General features: G+C 38.9%; 1 long non-coding RNA gene across 2 annotated transcripts in view; it reads left to right on the top strand.

Moving 5' to 3' along the window:
* Positions 1–1,827: 1,827 nt before the first annotated feature.
* Positions 1,828–19,140, top strand: part of LOC138146558 (uncharacterized) — a 28,958-nt gene continuing 11,645 nt past the window's right edge. For both annotated transcript variants that reach the window (XR_011164522.1, XR_011164523.1), the window contains exon 1: positions 1,828–1,987. This is a non-coding gene — a long non-coding RNA (uncharacterized lncRNA). The remainder of the gene's footprint in view (positions 1,988–19,140) is intronic.

Raw genomic sequence — 19,140 nt, forward strand, 5'->3', positions numbered from 1 at the left:
GGAAGGAAGGAAGGAAGGGAGGAAGGAAGGAAGGGAGGAAGGAAGGAAGGAAGGAAGGAAGACATGAGCATAACCAGAAAAACACTGTGCACAGTAACAGCAATACAATATGATGATCTACTATGAATGACTTAGCTATTCTCAGCTATTGGTTATTATGGATATTATTGGATATCTCAGTTTGGATATTACTATCCAAGACAATCCTGAAGGACTCCAAGTGAAAGGTGCTGTCCATCTCCAAAGAAATAACTGGTGGATCCTAAATGCAGATCAAAGACACTTTTTCTTTAGTTTTTTTTTTATTATTTTGGAGGGTTTTCTTTCAAGCATGACTTATAGATATGTATTACATGACTACACATGTATAACCTATGCCAAATTGTTTGCTTTTTCAATGAGGAAGAGAATTTGAAGCTCAAAATTTGAAAGAAAAAAAGAATGTTAAAATTGTTTTTCCATATAATTGGGGAAAATAACATTCTTTTAAAAATTAAGTACAATAAAATTAAATAACATTAATATGTGGTTTTCTAAATTGATATGTGCATGAAGGGTTTCTTATTTACATTTTAGTGGCCTCCGTTTTTATTTGAGTTTGACCCCATAGGTGACCACAGGCACTACCTTCTATTGGACAATACCTAATGGAAAACAGTTCATTGCTTAAAAATTGACCAAGGTTTAAACAGGAATTCAAGGAAATGTCCAGGTTTTCTACTAGGACTCAGGGCACTGTCGGGGCAATCCTGGGTATTAAGTACAGGTTGGGACCCCATTTGAAGCAATCCAGTGAGTTCAAGCCTTTGAGAGTTATTGGAAATAGAAAGAGGTATTTCTAATTGAATCACTGACGTAAGGGAGAAGTAATGAATCTAAAGGCTGCTTTCCATCCCTAACAGTTCAATGGGTCCTGTGAACATGGTCCTATACAACAACCAGGTACAATAACCTGGTACACTAACCAGAAATATTATACAAGACAGCGAATGTGTGACCCAAGGGCATGAGAGGTATCCTTCAACAAGGTCTGTAGTCAAGAGAGTGTGTAGCTTAGAGACCCTGTAGCACGGGTCAACACTCCAGTGCTGGCACTAGAGAGCATGGGAGGTTTTCTATGCTTTAGGGGAACCTGGGACCATCTCTCCCAATGGTGCTTTAAAAGCTAAACTACAGATAAGGATTGCAGCATTGGGGGTAGCCAAGAGGGTTCAGGCTAAGGTCTGAAATCCCCAGGAAATAGTCATTTTGAGTTGGCGTAGGCCCCTTTTGTCACTGTTAGAAACTGGGACACTTATTTTAGGTACCATGCACTAGCATAGACAGCACCACCACCTCCAACTTCAGTGGAAAATATATCCATCTAGGACCAGGCTCAGAAAGGGTGGGTTCAAGATACTCCCCCATAATATACCTGTAACAGCAAAATAACAATAACTATAATAGTTAGCATTTACATAATGCTGTGAGGTTTGCAAAGCCCTTTATAAATATAACATTATTCACAGCCACTCCGGTAGGTAGGTCCTATTATTATCCTCATCTTAAAAATGAGGCCCACAGAAATCAAACAATTTCCCACACAGCAATTAGAGATTTGAACTCAGCCTTCCTGACTCCAAACCCAAGGCTTCATCCATTATGCCACCTTGGCATAAAACTAGATTCGTCATCATCAAAGTAGACAGATTGACTACATGTCCAAAGTTGGATTTGGTTGGAGGAGGGAGAGAGCAAAGAGTGATTCAGCAGCTGCCAGCTGAATGGAGGAAGCCATATTTGGTAATATCAGCAGAGCCCCTATAGGTTTAGGCTGACAGAGGTTACCAGGACACATCTGGGACTGCTTACTGGACACTGAGCCCCTTAGAGAAGCAGCAACAAAGAAATAGTGGTGAGAAGAATCAAAATTGGATACGAGCTAGAATGGAGTGATTGCAGATGGAACTGAGGAACAAAAAAGGCAGAAGAAAACTCAGGCTGAAAGGTAGGAGTCGAGATGGGGGACAGCACCCCAAAGAAAGGGAAGTAGTTGAGAATGAGTGGGAGCAAGAGGCTGATGTAAATGAAAGTACTGAACAGGAGCAAGGGCAGAGAGAAGAACAAAAAATGGATGCAAGCGGGATGGGGGGGGAGGTGCTGAGGTCATAGAAGAAATGAACACCGATGAACATATCGATTGTGGGAAAATGTTCAGCAAGCCATGATGAGACAAATTATGGACATATAGAAGAGGTTTCTAGTGTTCTTGTGGGAATCCTAGGGTGACACCCTTAGAAGAAAGAAGAGGGCTTCCCCAGCCAGTGGAGAGAACCTTGTGTACAGAGACAGTGGCAACAAGACATCATGCTCACACAGCTGTCCACAATAACTAATATACCATCCCTCTTTAGATAAGTATCTCGATGTTCTCTTCAGAAGGCTGATCATGGTTTGGCATGGTGCGGCTGGGGAGGTTTGTGTTTGTGTTTGTGTTTGTGTTCGAGAGTGGAGTAGTTCTAGAGTAAATGACAGAAACAGAAGAAAAGGGAGAGGGAGGGAGGGAGACAAAGAGAAAAGAGGGAAATTGACAGAGATAGAGAGAGACAGGTAGAGGAAGGGAAAGGGGGAAGAGAGAAGAAGGTAGAAAGAGGAAGAAGGGAGAAGGAAAGAGAGAAATATCAGGAGTAATTAAGTGCATATGTGTAAGAAAAAGCAAATGGAAACATAAGCAAAATGAAAATATGGTCAATGTGAAACACAATGGTTTGGGGAGCCCCAAAGTGGGGAGATTAGGCCTAGATCTGTGGGAACGTGGAAAGAGAAGTACTGGACTTGATGAAGAGCCAGTACATTCCACAGGCACTCTAAGCCCTGAGACACCCTCTTTTTTCCATGGCATGGATTTTAGAATCTTAGAGACCACACAAACAAACCTTTGGCAGACATATACAGGGGGTCCCAGAAGTCTTGGAGCAGTTTTAAGCTCTAATAACAAAGACTTTTGGAACACCCTGTATATCTGATTGGCATGGTTGTGATAGCTCCCCCTTTACCTCCTTTCCAAGTAATATCTTCTTGGGAAAATAGAGCATTTAAAAAGCGCACTTCAGACCCAGGGTGTGGATGTGAGGGCAAGTGGAAAGGGTTTGTGAGTGTGCATTTTTGTGGGGAAAGGTCAGGACGCTATAGACAGTAATCATGCTTTAGGGGGGAATTGGACTAGAATATCTCTGAGGTTCCTTCCAACTCTACAATTTCTATGATGGTATAAAATATATACTTCAATGAGTCTGGATTTTTACAAAAGCTTCCAGCTTCACAGTCTTTCAAATGAACAGATTCCTTTTATTATTAGCAATATGGAAGGAACAGGACTTGGAAACCAGCAGTGTGTGTATCACTAAACTATTATGTCTCCATTCTAACTGGGATAACCCATGGCAGTGACACCCTGCCAATCTTTGGCCACTCAGTCTCAGCTGCCAGTTAGGACCAATTTTTGTTTTGCTTCATGATTTCCATTTCTAAGATATGCCTGATGCTCAAAGCCTACAGCCCAGCAGTAGCAGAAACAGAAAATGATTTGATGAATAATATCAATAACAGTAGGCTGGGAAGCCACTCTGTGATGTGAATACTTGAGCTGTTAAAAGTGGGCTGAAACCATCAACTTGCTTCCTACAGAGCAGCAAGCAGTTGTTAGGGAATGACAGCTTTCAATAATTGCTGACCCCATGGCCTCTAGAAGGCAAACTATTCTGCATGCCATTACCTGTCCTGTGAGCCATCCCATTTCCCTCTATGACACTGAGATTAATGCCGTAACAACACAGAAAGAAAAATCTGATTACACAAGAACTCATTGTAATACCATTATTGATTTGTTGCCATAATAATGTAGAATACACATAGTTTTGCTTCAGTGGGTTTTTGTTTCGCTTATTTTTCTACTCTTTTTTTTCTAGTGGTTTCAAGGATTCTGACTATCTCTAAATAGGTAATAGTAGATTAGCTGAATATTAGTTTGGGGACATAACTATTCAAGACCGTGGCTTGAGTCCCCACTAATACATCTCTATGCCAGACTATAATAAACCACACATAAATTCAAAGGCAAAATGTATTTAATTAAAACAGAATACCAACGTAAATAAAAAGGAATTAAATCAGGTTGTAAATACTCTCTGAAGCTAAACACAAATCATCACTCTTTCCCACACCTTCATCAACCACTAGACAACTTCCATTTAATTCCTCTTTTCCCCCCAAAGTTACAGGAGAAGGATGCAATCATGCTCCCAGTGTTGAAATTTAGAGTGCAAGGCCACCTTGCTTAGTCATCTTCCCCTTTGGTCCCTGCATTTCTCAGGCCAGACACACACTGAAGCGCCTTGACACAGTTCTCATAGCCATCATCATGGTCCAGATAAATTCTAGTGTTTAGGATGCCATGACCAGGTCCTTGTCACTTGTTCTCTCTCTACGGGGCTGCCTTTTTCTTCTATTCCCATCTTCAGCACCCTCCCCATGTTCCTGCTCCCTATACCTTCCTCACCCACAACATATATTCATGTATGACTCACACCAAGCTTTTAAAAATCTCCCAGGCTTTAGAGCATCTCTACCCAATCAGAATGCACATGGAGTAACAGCACCAGACTGCAGGCTCATAAACAGCCTTTCAGAAAACATAGTCCTCACTTTGGTCTTCCTTCAATTTCAAAGGATTGATCAGAATGATAGAGAATTTGCTAACCTGGAACTCACTGAGATTCTTATCCACTTTGAGAGAATTTGGGGGCAGGGGACTAATAAAGCGAGTTGGTCACACAGCTCCAGAGTGTATACAAGACTCTAGAAAGGATCTGGTAACTCCTCAGCACTGTGGAGTGATGCTAAGATAAATAAGATACAGTCCCTGCTGGCAAGGTACTTTGTCGAACATATGAACCATGCTAAGAAAAAAAAAGCACTAAAAAAACTAATACTGAGTAAAATGTGAAAATTGAATGAGAAAGTTACAAAGTACTATAGCTGAGGGCACCACCATTCTTCCAATTGGCCAGGTTCAAAGTCAATCAGAGTTTTAAAGCAGGAAAGGACCTTGTGAATCATCTTGTCAAGCTCCCTATTCTATCAGTGATGAAACTGAGATATAAAATGGTTACCCGAGATTACAGAGTTTACACAGATTAGAAAGAAAAGATCAGAGGATCAGATTTAAGTCTTCAGAATCCATGACTTCATGATATTTCTTCTCCTTCGAATGCCTTACCCCTCCCTCCAATAAGTTGCCACGTCCTATCAATTCTACTTTAGCATCTGTTGCATCCATTTCTTTCTCTTCACTCATATGGCTACCATCTTTTTGCAACTCTTCGTTGTCTTTCACTTGAACTATTGAAAAAAACTTTTAACTGATCACCCTGTTTCCATTCTTCCTCTACTCTAATTCATCTTTCACATAATTGCCAAAATAATCTTCCTAAGGTACAGGTTTGACCATAACTCTTCACCTCAAAGACCTTCTGTAACTCCCTATTGTGGGGGGGGGGGGGGGGGGGGTAGGTGACAGAGTGAATAGAGCACTGGCCCTGGAGTCAGGAGGACCTGAGTTCATATCTGGTCTCAGACACTTATACTTACTAGCCGTGTGACCTTGGGCAAGTCACTTAACCCCAATTGCCCTGCCTTCCCCCCTCCAAAAAAAGCAAAAAACTTACCTATTACCTATAAGTAAAAAATACAAACTCCTCAATCCAATATTAAAAGTACCCCACAATCTCACTCTAGGCTATCTTTCTAAACATTTTACTCCTCTTTATATGTTCTGTGTTCTGGCCAAATCAATCTTCTAACTTTGTTTGTCACACAACATTCTATCTCTTACCTTCATACCTTCTGACAAGATGTCTCTCATGCCTAGACTACATTCCCTTCTTACTGCTTCCATTTAGAATCCTTAGCTTTCTTCAAGGCCTATCTCAGCAGCTAGCTTTTATGTAATCTCTTTCCTATCTGCCATTCCATTCCCAACCCTACTTGTTAAGGCTGTTCATATTGTGTTGTATTTACTTATTTGTGTATATGCTGTATCCTTCCAAAAGACTCTAATCTGTTTGAGAACTAATTTATGTTTCTGCCTTTGTATCCCTCATGTCTAATATATGGTCCCATGCACATGGTAGGCTCTTAATCCATCCACTGTTGATAGGTGCCTGAAACATCTTCCCCACCCCCACCCTGTCAATTCACACACAACTTTAGCAACTCATGTATTTGATAGTAATTTCCAGGTAAGCACTAGGGTCCTACTATGGCACTGTTCTTTCTTACACATTTTAGCACTACACTTAACCAAAACCTGCAACAACAGAGCTATCCTACAAGATTCGTATATACCTGTTCTTTAATAGGAAGGGTAAATGAATAGCCAGTTAAGAAAACATGATTCCCAACCTTCACTTTTATTCCATATTACAGAATAACTCTACCTGTCAAGATAACCCTCACTTCTAATTAAGCCATCATTTTGATCTTTTTTAGTAAGAGTTATGTCCAGAGTAGCCACTCCCCTTCTTGGTTCTTGTATCTTCTATAATTTGAAATTACTCAGCAGTATCATTCAAAATTCCCCAAGCTGGTTCTGCTTTCAGGAGAAAGAAACAACCAGTGGCTATAATCCTTTCCCCTTCTTCCCATCTCTACATCACCGCTATTTATAGGTTTCAGGTCAGTTTTATCATCTTCTTTGTATCAATTATCCATTTTCTCCTTCTGCTTTGGTGATCCATAGGCAATTCTGACAATGATATTTCCATTTTGCCCTCCATTGATACTCTCCTATATGGTCTCCATCATTTTTTTCTCATGTTAATGAATTCCTATATGAGAATACATCTTCTCATATATAATGCTATTTTATCAGGTGTTTTGTCTGATCAGTTTCTTCAAAAGGAAACATGCCCTTCCACTGACATTATCCAGTCAAGGGTCATATCCCCCAAGGTCTCAGTCATAAATACAAACCTCTAGTTCCCTTTGTTTACTACCATAATCTGTGCATTTTTAAAATTAATTCCTTTATTTTTAGTTTTCAACATTCACTTCCACAAGATTTTGAGCTCCAAATTTTATCCCCATCTCTCCACACCCACCACTCCAACATAGCATGTATTCTGATTACCCTTCCCACAATCTGCCCTCTCTTCTATCACACCCCTTTCTGTTAACTTTTTCCCTTCCGTTTTCCTGTAGGGCAAGATAGATTTCTATACCTGATTGCCTATATATCTTATTTTCCAGATGCATGTAAAAACAATTTTTAACATTAGATTTTAAAATTTTGAGTTCCATATTCTCTCCCTTCCTCCCTCCCCACCCACCGTCATTGAGAAAGCAAGAAACTTGATATAATTTATACATGTGTAGTCATGCAAAACACTTCTATAACAGTAATATTGTGAAAGACTAACTATATTTCCCTCCATCCTATCCTGCCCTTCATTTATTCTATTCACTCCTTTGACCCTGTCCTACCTCAAAAGTGCATGCTTCTGATTACCCCTCTCCTTATTTGCCCTCTTTTCCATCGTCCCCCTTTACTTATCCCCTTCCCTCCTATTTTTCTTTAGGGTAAGATAGATTTCTATACCCAACTGAGTGTGTATGTTACTCACTCCTCCAGTCAAATCTGATGGGAATAAGGTTCACTCATTCTCTCTCACTTACCTCCAACTACCCTAATACTGAGAAAGGACTCATGAGTTACAAATATCATCTTTCCATGCAGGAATGTAAACAGTTCAACTTTAATAAGTCTCTTATAATTTCTCTTTCCTGTTTACTTTTCCATGCTTCTCTTGAATTTTGTATTTAAAAGTCAAATTTTCTGTTCAGCTCTGGTCTTTTCATCAAGACTGCTTAAAAGTCCTCTATTTCATTGAATTTCCATTTTTCCCCTTGAAGGAGTATACTCAGTTTTGCTTGGTAGGTGATTCTTAGTTTTAATCTAGGTCCTTTGACCTCTGGAATATCATATTCCAGGCCTTTTGATCCCTTAATGTAAAAGCTGCTAGATCTTGTGTTATCCTGATTGTGTTTCCACAATACTTGAATTGTTTCTTTCTGGCTGCTGGCTATATTTTCTCCTTGACCTTGGAACTCTGGGATTTGGCTACAACATTCCTAGAACCTTTCCTTTTGGGATCTCTTTCAGGAGGTGATCAGTGGATTCTTTAAATTTCTAGTTTATACTCTGGTTCTAGAATATGAGGGCAAGTTCTTTGATAATTTCTTGAAAGATGATGTCTAGGATCTTTTTTTTAACATGACTTTCAGTTAGTCCAAAATTTTTTAAATTCTCTCTTCTGGATCTATTTTCTAGGCCAATTATTTTTCCAATGAAATATTTCACATTGTTTTCTATTTTTTCATTCCTTTGATTTTGTTTTACAATTCCTTGATTTCTCATAGAGTCATTAGCTTCCATTTGCTCCATTCTAATTTTTAAAGAATTATTTTCATCAGTGAGCTTTTGGGCCTCTTTTTCCATTTGGTCAATTCTGCTTTTTTTTTTTTTTTTAAGCAATCGGGGTTAAGTAACTTGCTCAAGGTTACCCAGCCAGTTATTTCTGGGTGTGGTGCTGAGTGTCTGAGCCCGGGATTCGATCTCCAGGTCGTCCCAACACTGGAGCCGGTACTCTTACTCGCTGAGCCACCTGGCCGCCCCTAAGCAATTGGGGTTAAGTAACTTGCTCAAGGTTACATGGCCAGGTGTTTCTGGGTGGGTGCTAAGTGTCTGAGCCCGGGATTCGATCTCCAGGTCTTCTCAACACTGGAGCCGGTGTTGTTACTCGCTGTGCTTCCTGGCCGCCCCTCAGTTCTGCTTTTTAAGGCATTCTTCTCTTCATTGGCTTTTTGTAGTACCTCTTTTGTCATTTGGGTTAGTCTATTTTTTTAAGGTGTTATTTTCTTCAGCATTTTTGGGTCTCCTTTAGTAAATTATTGACTCATTTTTCATTATTTTCTTGTATCACTCTCATTTCTCTACCCAATTTTTCCTCTTCTTCTCTTACTTGATTTTCAAAATGCTTTTTGAGCTCTTCTGTGACCTGAGACCAATTCTTTTTTTTTTTTTTTGGAGGCTTTGGATGTAGGAGCTTTGACTTTATTGTCTTCTTCTGTTTGTATGTTTTTATTTACCTTGTCACCGAAGTAAGATTCTACAGTTTGATTCTTTTCCTGCTGTTTGCTCATTTTCCCAGTCAATTACTTGACTTTTTAGCTCTTTGTTAAGGTAGGACTCTGCTTTCCGAGTGGAGAGCACATTGTCCCAAGCTTCAGGGTTTTTGTGCAGCTATTTTCAGAGACATTTCTAGGCACCTGTAAATTTTTAGTTCTTCCAAGATTGTATGATGAAAAGAGAGGTGCTTACTCCTCTCCTAAGCTGTGTTCTGGTCTATGAGTGACCACAAGCACTGTTTTCTGCTTTGTAACTGTGAGGAGGATTCCTTCTTCACCACTGCCACAAACTCCACCATGCCAGCACTCCTCTTCACCCCAGGGCCACAATCCAGGACTGTGACCCAGATCCAAGCAAGGCCAAAGCAAGAGAATCCTCCCTCAGTGCCAGCAAAGAAATCCTTGCAATTGCACCACTGCTCTAGGACTGGGGCTGGAACTGGACCATGCTCCTCTCTCACGCAGGTCCAACAGATCTTTCCTACTGACCTTCTAAGGTGTCTTTGGCATTTGTGGGTTGAGAAGTCTGGAAACTGCCACACTTGCCAGTGATTCAGTCCCCTGAGGCCTACACCATGTTTGCTAGGACCCAGTCTGTGCTGGCATGGCCCACATTGGACTGAGCTCCTCTCTCAGACTGGTGCAACAGACCTTTCCTGGTCTCAGGCTAGAAATCTGTTTCATTCTGTCATTTTGTGGGTTCTTCTGCTCTAGAATTTGTTTAGAGTCATTTTTTACAAGTATTTTGAGGCACTTGGGGGACAACTCAAGAAGTACCTGCTTTTACTCTGCCATCTTGGCTCTGCCACCCACCACTACCACCCCACACCCTCCCTATGCATTTTTAGTAGACATCTGAAGCCACATCACAGATACTGTGTCCTATGAACCACAGTTCCAATGCTGTTCACTCTGCTGCATTATACCTGCTACTTCCTTTGGTGTCTCATTTAGCAGTTGTACCTGAACACTTTTCTCCTTCCCTCTACATTTTCAGTTTGAAGCATACCTGATTAGATCCATAAGTCTTTGACCTAAAATAGTCTCACTTAGTCCTACTTAGATATAACTCCACTACTTGTCAAGAGTCCATCATTCCTGTATCTTACATTCTGGTCCAGAAATCTAAATCCTATTGTCAGATAGTGACACTTAGTGAGCTGTTTATTTTTCTTATTTGGAAAAAGGTATGAATCGTCTCAGATGAAGTGGTCCAGTTTATCTGGCTCAGGATGATTTTCTACTTTAATTCATATTTGCTTAATTTGTTATAAACCATTTTGGTAATATTTTTCATTTTTATTAGCTAATCATTACTACTTTATTTTTAAGGCATCACTTCTCTTGTTCTTTAAATGAAGATTTTTATTGGCCTGCTACTCTATTTCCTCATGGCCCTTGTGTCTCATCTAAGTGATGTTTTATTAGCACAACTTATAATCATAGACCTCCCCAGAATAATCTAGAAGTTTTTTTTTTCTTTCTCTATTTAGACAATATATTCTCCATGGAATGCTTAAATATATTGTAGTTATGTGCAATCTAATTCAATTTGTTATTTTTTATGGAAAAAAGCAATTGAATACACACAAAAAAATTTATTGAATAAAATCTTGAAAGATAATGTGTCATAGTTTACCATGCTGTGTACATTAATGTAACAGAAACAGTGAGTGGAGAAAATTAAAGTATGAAATGTGAAATAACTCTTTATCTTTCCTTAAAGAAAATGCTATTTTTCCAATGGAATTTATTTTTGCAGTCTTTCAAAAACTAAATATGAACATATATATACATATATACATACATATATATATTGGCACAAATGAAAGAAAAGAAATTATACAAGTTTCCAGTGAATCTCTATCATTAATCAGATCCAAAACTTCTGATTGTGGCCTTCAAGCACTTCTGACAGCTAGTAACATCCCCTCTTTGAACTTGTCCTTGAAGATTAGTCTATCCTGGTACATAATATTCATCAGTTCATTTAAGATATTATATTTAAATCTTCATAACAAATGAAAAATGATGAAGAAAACTCTCCACCTCCTGACAAAGAAGGGATGAAGTAAATATAAAGAATGAGACACATTTTTGAACATAAACAATATGGGAATTTGTTTTTGCCTGACTGCGCTTGTTTGTTACAAGGATTTTGCTGGGTTCTTGTCTTTCTTTTCAATGGAGAAGAAAGAGGTGGGATGAAGAAAAATAAATTCCTGATAATTGATAAATAAAATTTAAACAAAGAAGAGATACTAGCATTAAAGTCCAAACAAAAAAAATATTCTCTGATTTTTAAATATGTAGTTAATTTGCTTATTTTTAGTTTTCAACATTTCACTTCCATAAGATTTTGGGTTTCGAATTTTCTCTCCAACCCTCTTGTCCACCTTACCCAAGATGGCATACAGTCTGAAATAGGCTCTACTTATACATTCATATTAAACATATTTTCATATTAGTCATTATTTAAAGAAGAATTAGGACTAATGGGAAGAATAATGAGAAAGAAGGACAAAAATAATGAAAGAAAAGGAGAGCCAGTAGTATGCCTCCGTGTGCATTCAGACTCCCCATTTCTTTCTCTGGATATGAATAACATTTTCTATCATGAGTCTTTTGGAGTTATCTGAGATCCTTGCATTGCTGAGAAGAACTAAGTCTATCAAAATCAATCATCATACAATGTAGTTATTACTGTGTATAATATTCTTCTGGTTCTGCTCATTTCACTCAGCATCAATTCATATAAGTCTTTACAGGTTTTTCTGAAGTCTACCTGCTCATCATTTCTTATAGCACAATAATATTCCATTGCATTCATATACCACAACTTGTTCAGCCATTCCCCAATTGATGAACATTCTTTCAATTTCCAATTCTTTGATACCTCAAAAAGAGCTGCCATAAATATTTTTGTGCATGTGGTTCTTTTTCCTGTTTTTATGATCTCTTTGGGATACAGACATAGAAGTGGTAATGCTGGGTCAAAGAGTATGCAAAATTTTATAGCCCTTGGGGAGGCCAGGTAGCACAGCGACTAAGACACCGGCTCCAGTGTCGAGAAGACCTGGGGATCGAATCTGGGCTCTGACACTTAGCACCCACCCAGAAACACCTGGCTGTGTAACCTTGAGCAAGTTACTTAACCCCAATTGCTTAGGGGAGGCCAGGTGGCTCAGCGAGTAAGAACACCGGCTCCAGTGTCCAGGATGACCTGAGGATTGAATCCAGGCTCCGACACTTAGCACCACACCCAGAAATAACTGGCCATGTAACCTTGAGCAAACTACTTAACCCTGATTGCTCATAAAAAAAAAAATTATAGCCCTTTTGGCATAGTTCCAAATTGCTCTCCAGAATGGTTGGATCAGTTCACAACTCTACCACCATTGCATTAGTGTTCCAATTTTCACACATCTTCTCCAACATTTCTCATTATCCTGTTTTGTCATGTTAGCCAATCTGATAGGTGTGATGTGGTACCTCTAAGTTATTTTGATTTGTATTTCTCTAATCAATAGTGATTTAGAGCATTTTTTCATATCACCATTAACAGCTTTAATTTCTTCCTCTGAAAACTTCCTGTTCATATCCTTTGATCATTTATCAATTGGGAAACAACTCGTATTCTTATAAATTTGATGCTGTTTTCTATATATTTTAAAAAAGAGGTCTTTATCAGAAACACTTGCTGTAAGAATTGTTTCCAAGTTTTTTGCTTCCCTTCTAATATTGGTTGCATTGACTTTGTGTAAAAACTTTTCAATTTAATGTCAGGATTGCTACTCCTGTTTTTGTTGTTGTTGTTTACTTCAACTGAAGCATAATATACTCTGCTCTAGCCTTTCACCTTTACTCTTTGTGGATCCCTCTGATGAGGGTGACCATAAAATGTTGAAGTCAGAGGTTTAGGGGTGCTTGAGACCCCAAAATGGCAACATGCTGGATCCTGCCAAATGAATTCAACTCAAGTCTTCTCTCAGCCAAAGAAAAGCAAAGTTTATTAAAAGTTTTGCCTTAATGGGTAAACTCTAAAGGAGCCTCAGTATCTGTGACATTAGCATTAGACAAGTGGAACAGAATAATCTAACACAGAGTGAGTCTGCACTAGATAATTCTCTGGAGCTTTCACACCTCATGGAGGCAAGATGGTGTCTTATATACAGAAAGGTTGTGGGAAGAATCTAGGGGTGGTCTAGGGGAGGGGTTTGGGGAGGGTCTTCAGGAGGAGTCAAATGATGTCAGACCAGTGATGAGAGATTAAGGGTGGGAGGTAGCTGGAGGCTTCCTGGAGATAAGACAATAAAGGGTTTGGGAGGACCAAGGGTGGGTGCTAGCTGGACAAAGGAGGGCTAGGCTAGTAACAGAGGTTTGTGGCCTAGCCACAGTGAAAGTCTTACAGCCTCAGGCAAATGCTTCATCAAATGGAAAGATTCAATCAGAGTTCAAGGGGGTTCCCAGAGCCTGTACCTCATCACCTCTGCTTCAAATGTGTTTCTTGTTAAAAACATAGGATTATGGTTCTTAATCCACTCTGTTATCTGCTTCCATTTAAGGAATTTGTCCCATTTATGTTCACAGTTATGATTACTATCTGTGTCTTTCTCTCCATCCTATTTTCCCTCCATCCTATTTTCCCTCCTGTTTATGATTTTCTCTCTCCTTTCTGCCTTTCCCTCCTTATTAGAGTTCTGCTTTCCACCACCACCTCCATCAGGCTGCCCTCCCTTCTATCTATCCTCTCCCTTTTCTTTCCCCTTTCTCTTCCTACTTCCTATAGGATAAGTTAGATTTCTAGACCTAACTGATTATGTTATTCCCTAGTTGAGTCAAATCTGATTAGAGTAAGGTTCTCCTTCCCTTCTTTCCCTCTATTATAATAGGCTTTGTTTTGTTCTGTTTTGTATTTGCCTTTTCATATGACATCATTTACCCTTGTCTGCCTCCTCCTTTTCTCTTCTCCCAGTACAATCCCTTTTCACCACTTAAACAGCTTTTTTGTTATCACATCAAAGTCAACTTATACCCATGCCCTCTGCCAATATATAACCCTTTTAAATGGCGTAACAATAATATAGCTCTTAAGAGTTGAAAGTGTCATCTTCCCTTGTAAGGATGTAAACAGTTTGTCCTTATTAATAACGTGCTGGTTTTTTTCTTTCCTGTTTACCTTTTTTATGCCTCTCTTGAGTCTTGTATTTGAAGATCAAATTTTCTGTTGAGCTCTGTTCTTTTCATCATGTAGGCTTGAAAGTCCCCTATTTCATTGAATATTCATCTCCTCCTCTGAAAGACTATACTCAGTTTCACTGGGTAGTTGAGCCTTGGTTGAAATTTAAGCTCCTTTGTCTTACAGAATATCATATTTGACACCTTCCAATCTTTTAATGTAGAAGTTGCAAGGTCCTGTGCTGAATGGTTCCATGATATTTAAATTGTTTCTTTCTGGCTGCTTGCAGTATTTTCTCTTTGACCTGGTAGTTTTGGAATTTGGCTACAATATTCCTTGGCATTTGCAATTTTAGATCTCTTTCAGGAGAAGATCAGTAGATACCTTCATTGACTATTTTATCTTCTGGTTCTAGAACCTCAGGGCAGTTTTCCTTGATAATTTCCTGAAAGATACTTTCCAGGATCTTTTTTTCATCATGGTTTTCAGTAGACCAATAATTTTTAAATTGTCTCTCCTGGATCTATTTTCCTGGTCAGTTGTTTTACCAGTGAGTTATTTTTTATTCTATATTTTCATTCTTTTGTTTCTGTTTGACTGATTCTTAATTTCTCATAGAGTCATTAGCTTCCAATTGCCCAATTCTAATTTTTAACAAATTGTTTTCTTCTATTACATTTTATACCTCCTTTTCCATTTGGCCCATTTTACTTTTTGACTAGTTCTCTTCAGTGAGTTTTTGTACCTCCTGTTCCATTTGGTCAATCCTACTTTTTAAGGGCTTGTTTTCTACAGTCAATTTTTTGTCCTTCCTTTTCCTAGCTATTGACTCTCTCTTTCATACCACTCGTTTCTTTTCCCAATTTTTCTTCTACCTCCCTTATTTGACTTTTAAAATCCTTCTCTTCTAATAAGGCGTTTTTGGACTTGAGACCAGTTCATATTCCCCTTTGAGGTTTCAGATGTGGATATATTAATAATGTTGTCCTCTTCTGAATTTGTGTTTTGATCTTCCCTGTCCCCATAACAAGATTCTATAGTCATTGTCTGTTTCTGCTTTTTGGGTGTTTGCCTAATTCCTAGCTTTTAGAGTTGAGATCTCTTGCTGGAGTGAAGTGGGCACTGACCCAAGCTTCTTGTGCTAGGAGCCCTGGACCTTTTCAATGACTTTGTGTGCTTGGGCCTCAGATGCTAGTATCTGGAGGCTGTAGGGGTCTGACAGCTTACCTGGTGCTGAACTAGGGTCAACAGCACTGGAGCTCTCAGGGTGGGGGTGGGGAGTCTGGCCCCTGGGGACACTTAGCCTGGCCTTGCACTCAAATGTTTGACTGCTGGAGGATGTCTGCCAGCCTGGAGCTGTGCCTCCTGGAGTTGTGCTTCCTGTAATTCCACTGAAGCACCAGGAAATTTAACTGCTGGAGAATGCCAGTGCATAAGGTGGCTTTTCAAGCTGGTATCTAAGGTTTGCCCACCTCTGCTGAGACACTCAGGAGTCTTGGTGTTGGCACTTTCCTTCTCCACCACCCTGGGGCTCAGGATCTCCCCCTGGTTTGCTAATGTGGGGCTTGTTACTGGCTTCCTGGGACATCTCCTATCCTGTACTACCTTTCACCCCCAGAGTGAAAGGGGTCTTTCCTATTAATTCCCCAAGCTTTCTGGGCTACAAGACTGTTGCACCCCATCTTTCTGCTGGCTTGGCTGTTCCATGGATTTTTCTGAGGTGATATTTTCTGGGCTTTCAGAGATCAATAAGTAAGGGGGAGAGACTTCTTTTTTGTCTTTATTAATTTGTTTGTTTACTTTGAGTTTATAAGATTCAGTTCCACAATCCCTTGAGTTTCAAATTTTCTTCCCCTCCCTACCCTCCCCCCTGACCCATGGTGGCATACAATCAAGTATAGAATCTGCAAATACTTTCACATTAGACATTAGTAAGGTTGTAAAGAAGGATTATAATCAGTGAAGTGAACAATGAGAAAGAGGAAACAAAACTAAACAAGAAAAAGAAAGAGAGCAGGTAGTTTGCTTCAATCTGCATTCAGATTCTGTAGTTCTTTCTCTGAATGTAGACATCTCTTTCCATCATATTTTTTTTTTTGCAGTTGTCTTATATCCTTGCATTGCTGGGAAGAGTCCAGCCTATCAAAGTTGGTCATCACACATACATTGTGTCTGTAATTGTGTACAAATTTCTCTTGGTTCTGCTTTTCTCACTCAGCATCAGTTTTTATAAATAAGAGACTTACATTTTACCCTGCCATCTTGACTCCAGAAGTATTCTCTATTGATGATGTGGTTCCCATACATACCAATTTATAGATGATATTGCACTAATTGCATGGGGCACTAGAATGGAAAAGACAATGTGTTGTAATGGGAAAAAGCAGTGGCTTTGGAGGCAAATTAGCTGGGTTCAAATGCTAGCTTTGCCATTTCTTATTTTTGTGACCTTGGAGAGGTGACTTATCTTATTGAGGCTTTGGTTTTATCATCTGTAAAATGAAAACTTTTGACTACATGCTCTCAAAGATCTTCTCCAGCTCTGATGCTATGATTATGATTATAAATATTCACTCCTCAGTGAAATTCACAGCAGTGCAAAAGAGACTGGTCTTATCATTCACATTATAAAAACAAAGAAAAAACATATATCATTCAATATATGATATAAAACTGTACAGAGAGTCTATGATGGGGGGGGGAGGGATCAATAGTTTCAAAAGGAAGGGGTGGCCAGGTAGCACAGCGAGTAAGAGCACCAGCTCCAGTGTCAGGATGACCTGGAGATCAAATCCCAGGCTCAAACACTTAGCACCCACCCAGAAACACCTGGCCTTGTAACCTTGAGCAAGTTACTTAACCCTAATTGCTTAAAAAAAATAGTTTCAAAAGGTGAAAAAAAAAACTTTGTTATTCCAGATGACCAACAATGAAATATGCTGCCTGCCTCTTGATAGAGAGATGATGGATTTATTATGCAGAAGGAGACATATATTTTTCACATGTAATTGATTAAGATATTTGTTTTACTTGACTACGCATATTTTTTAAAAAGGGATTTGTTTTCTTTCTCATTATTTCCAAGGGTGTAGAAGAGGGGAAGGGAGATAAAATAAATTTCTGTTCATTTCTGTTCAAAATCCCAAAGTAAATCAACTTACAACTTGATTTTCTATGACTTCAATGCAAAGGGAGAAAAGTGAGAGCTATATTGGAAGATGTGATTACAGGTCAAAAATTGAAATAGACCAAAAGCTCATAGCTTACTTGAATGTGTTATGCTGGCATATCATGAATGCTTTCCTCAAAAGAGCTCTTGAAGACATTGAATGTATTGAGCACTGAACAACATAATAAAAAAATGAAGTTGGCTATATCTTAACACTTGAAAAAATTACAGATTACTCACATTGCAGTTATTTCAGAATGGGATTTCTGTGTGCAGTCAGATCATTAATATCATCAAAATCAATGTCAAGGCTAGCTAGGTGGTGGAGTGGATAGAGCACTGACTCTGAAGTCAGAAGGACCTGAGTTCAAATCCCATCTCAGATATTTAACATTTACTACTTGTGTGACACTGGGCAAGTCACTTAACCCTGAATACCTCCCAAAGAAAGATCTTTGGGTTTTTTTTTTTTTTTTGCTTTTTGGAGGGGGGAGGGCAGGGCAATTGGAGTTAAGTGACTTGCCCAAGGTCACACAGAAAAAAAAAGAACTTTAAAGATGAATATATGGTCTTTTTTAGATTACAGCAATTCTTAACATGTTTAAATAAGCTATAGACTCCCCTAAAAATGGGACATGACACATTGATAATCATTATTTCTTGTGTTCAATTGAGTTTAATCAATGCAAACTAGCCATAATAATGAATCTGAAAAATCCTCGTCACCATTTCAAACATCAAGAACTAGATCTGCTTGCCAAAGGAGAAAAAATGACAGACCAGGGTGACATTAGTTTTGAACACAACTTATTTACAAAAAACAGAACAAAACAAAACAAAAAAAAACATTATGGGAGCTGTCCAACAAATATTGCCTTGGAAAATTGTAAGAAGAAATTTAGGAGAAATAAGTCCAAAGAAAGACTCATATAAAAGCCAACTAAACTATATCATTGGTAGATGAAAGTAGGAGGTCAATAAATAGATGTGAAAAGAAAAAATTCTGCTAACATACATGCTCACCAGCAGTAACAATGGAAGCAGAAGACTTCACTCTCTACCTCGTCAGAATCTGATCTATGCACTCCAAGTACTTTCCACTTCCTACTAATTACATTCATGTCCAGATCCTGGGCCCATTGGCTTCTCTGAGAGATTCTCTTTTCCTTTAGGCATGGATTGTGCCAGATCTATAAAATTTTCTTTCAATTATAACTTAGTTTTTATTTCCTTAATGTATACTTCCCTGTCACTAATGTTCTTTTTCCTCAGACCTCATATAACACTTTCACACTTTTCTAGTTGACAGGCACCCAAGCAGAAATATACAAACATTGTCCAATTGTCACTAATGACAGACACCAAGAATTTGGCATTGGCTTCTCCCCAACTATTTTTATTTTCTTATATGGACAACTCAGGTTCAGAATAGAACCAATAAAGTATTTACATCTGCCAGTCCTTGATCATCATAGCTTCTAAAAAGCTGTTATCACACTATGGTGATTGTCACTGGAATCTGAGACCTGGGATCTGGAACCTGCAACCTCTCCACCTCTTTGTAGGT

The sequence above is a fragment of the Petaurus breviceps genome, unplaced genomic scaffold, assembly GCF_028583685.1.
Source record: "Petaurus breviceps papuanus isolate PSGF00001 unplaced genomic scaffold, PetGlider_PUasm1.0 90763, whole genome shotgun sequence".
Taxonomy (NCBI): Eukaryota; Metazoa; Chordata; class Mammalia; order Diprotodontia; family Petauridae; genus Petaurus; species Petaurus breviceps.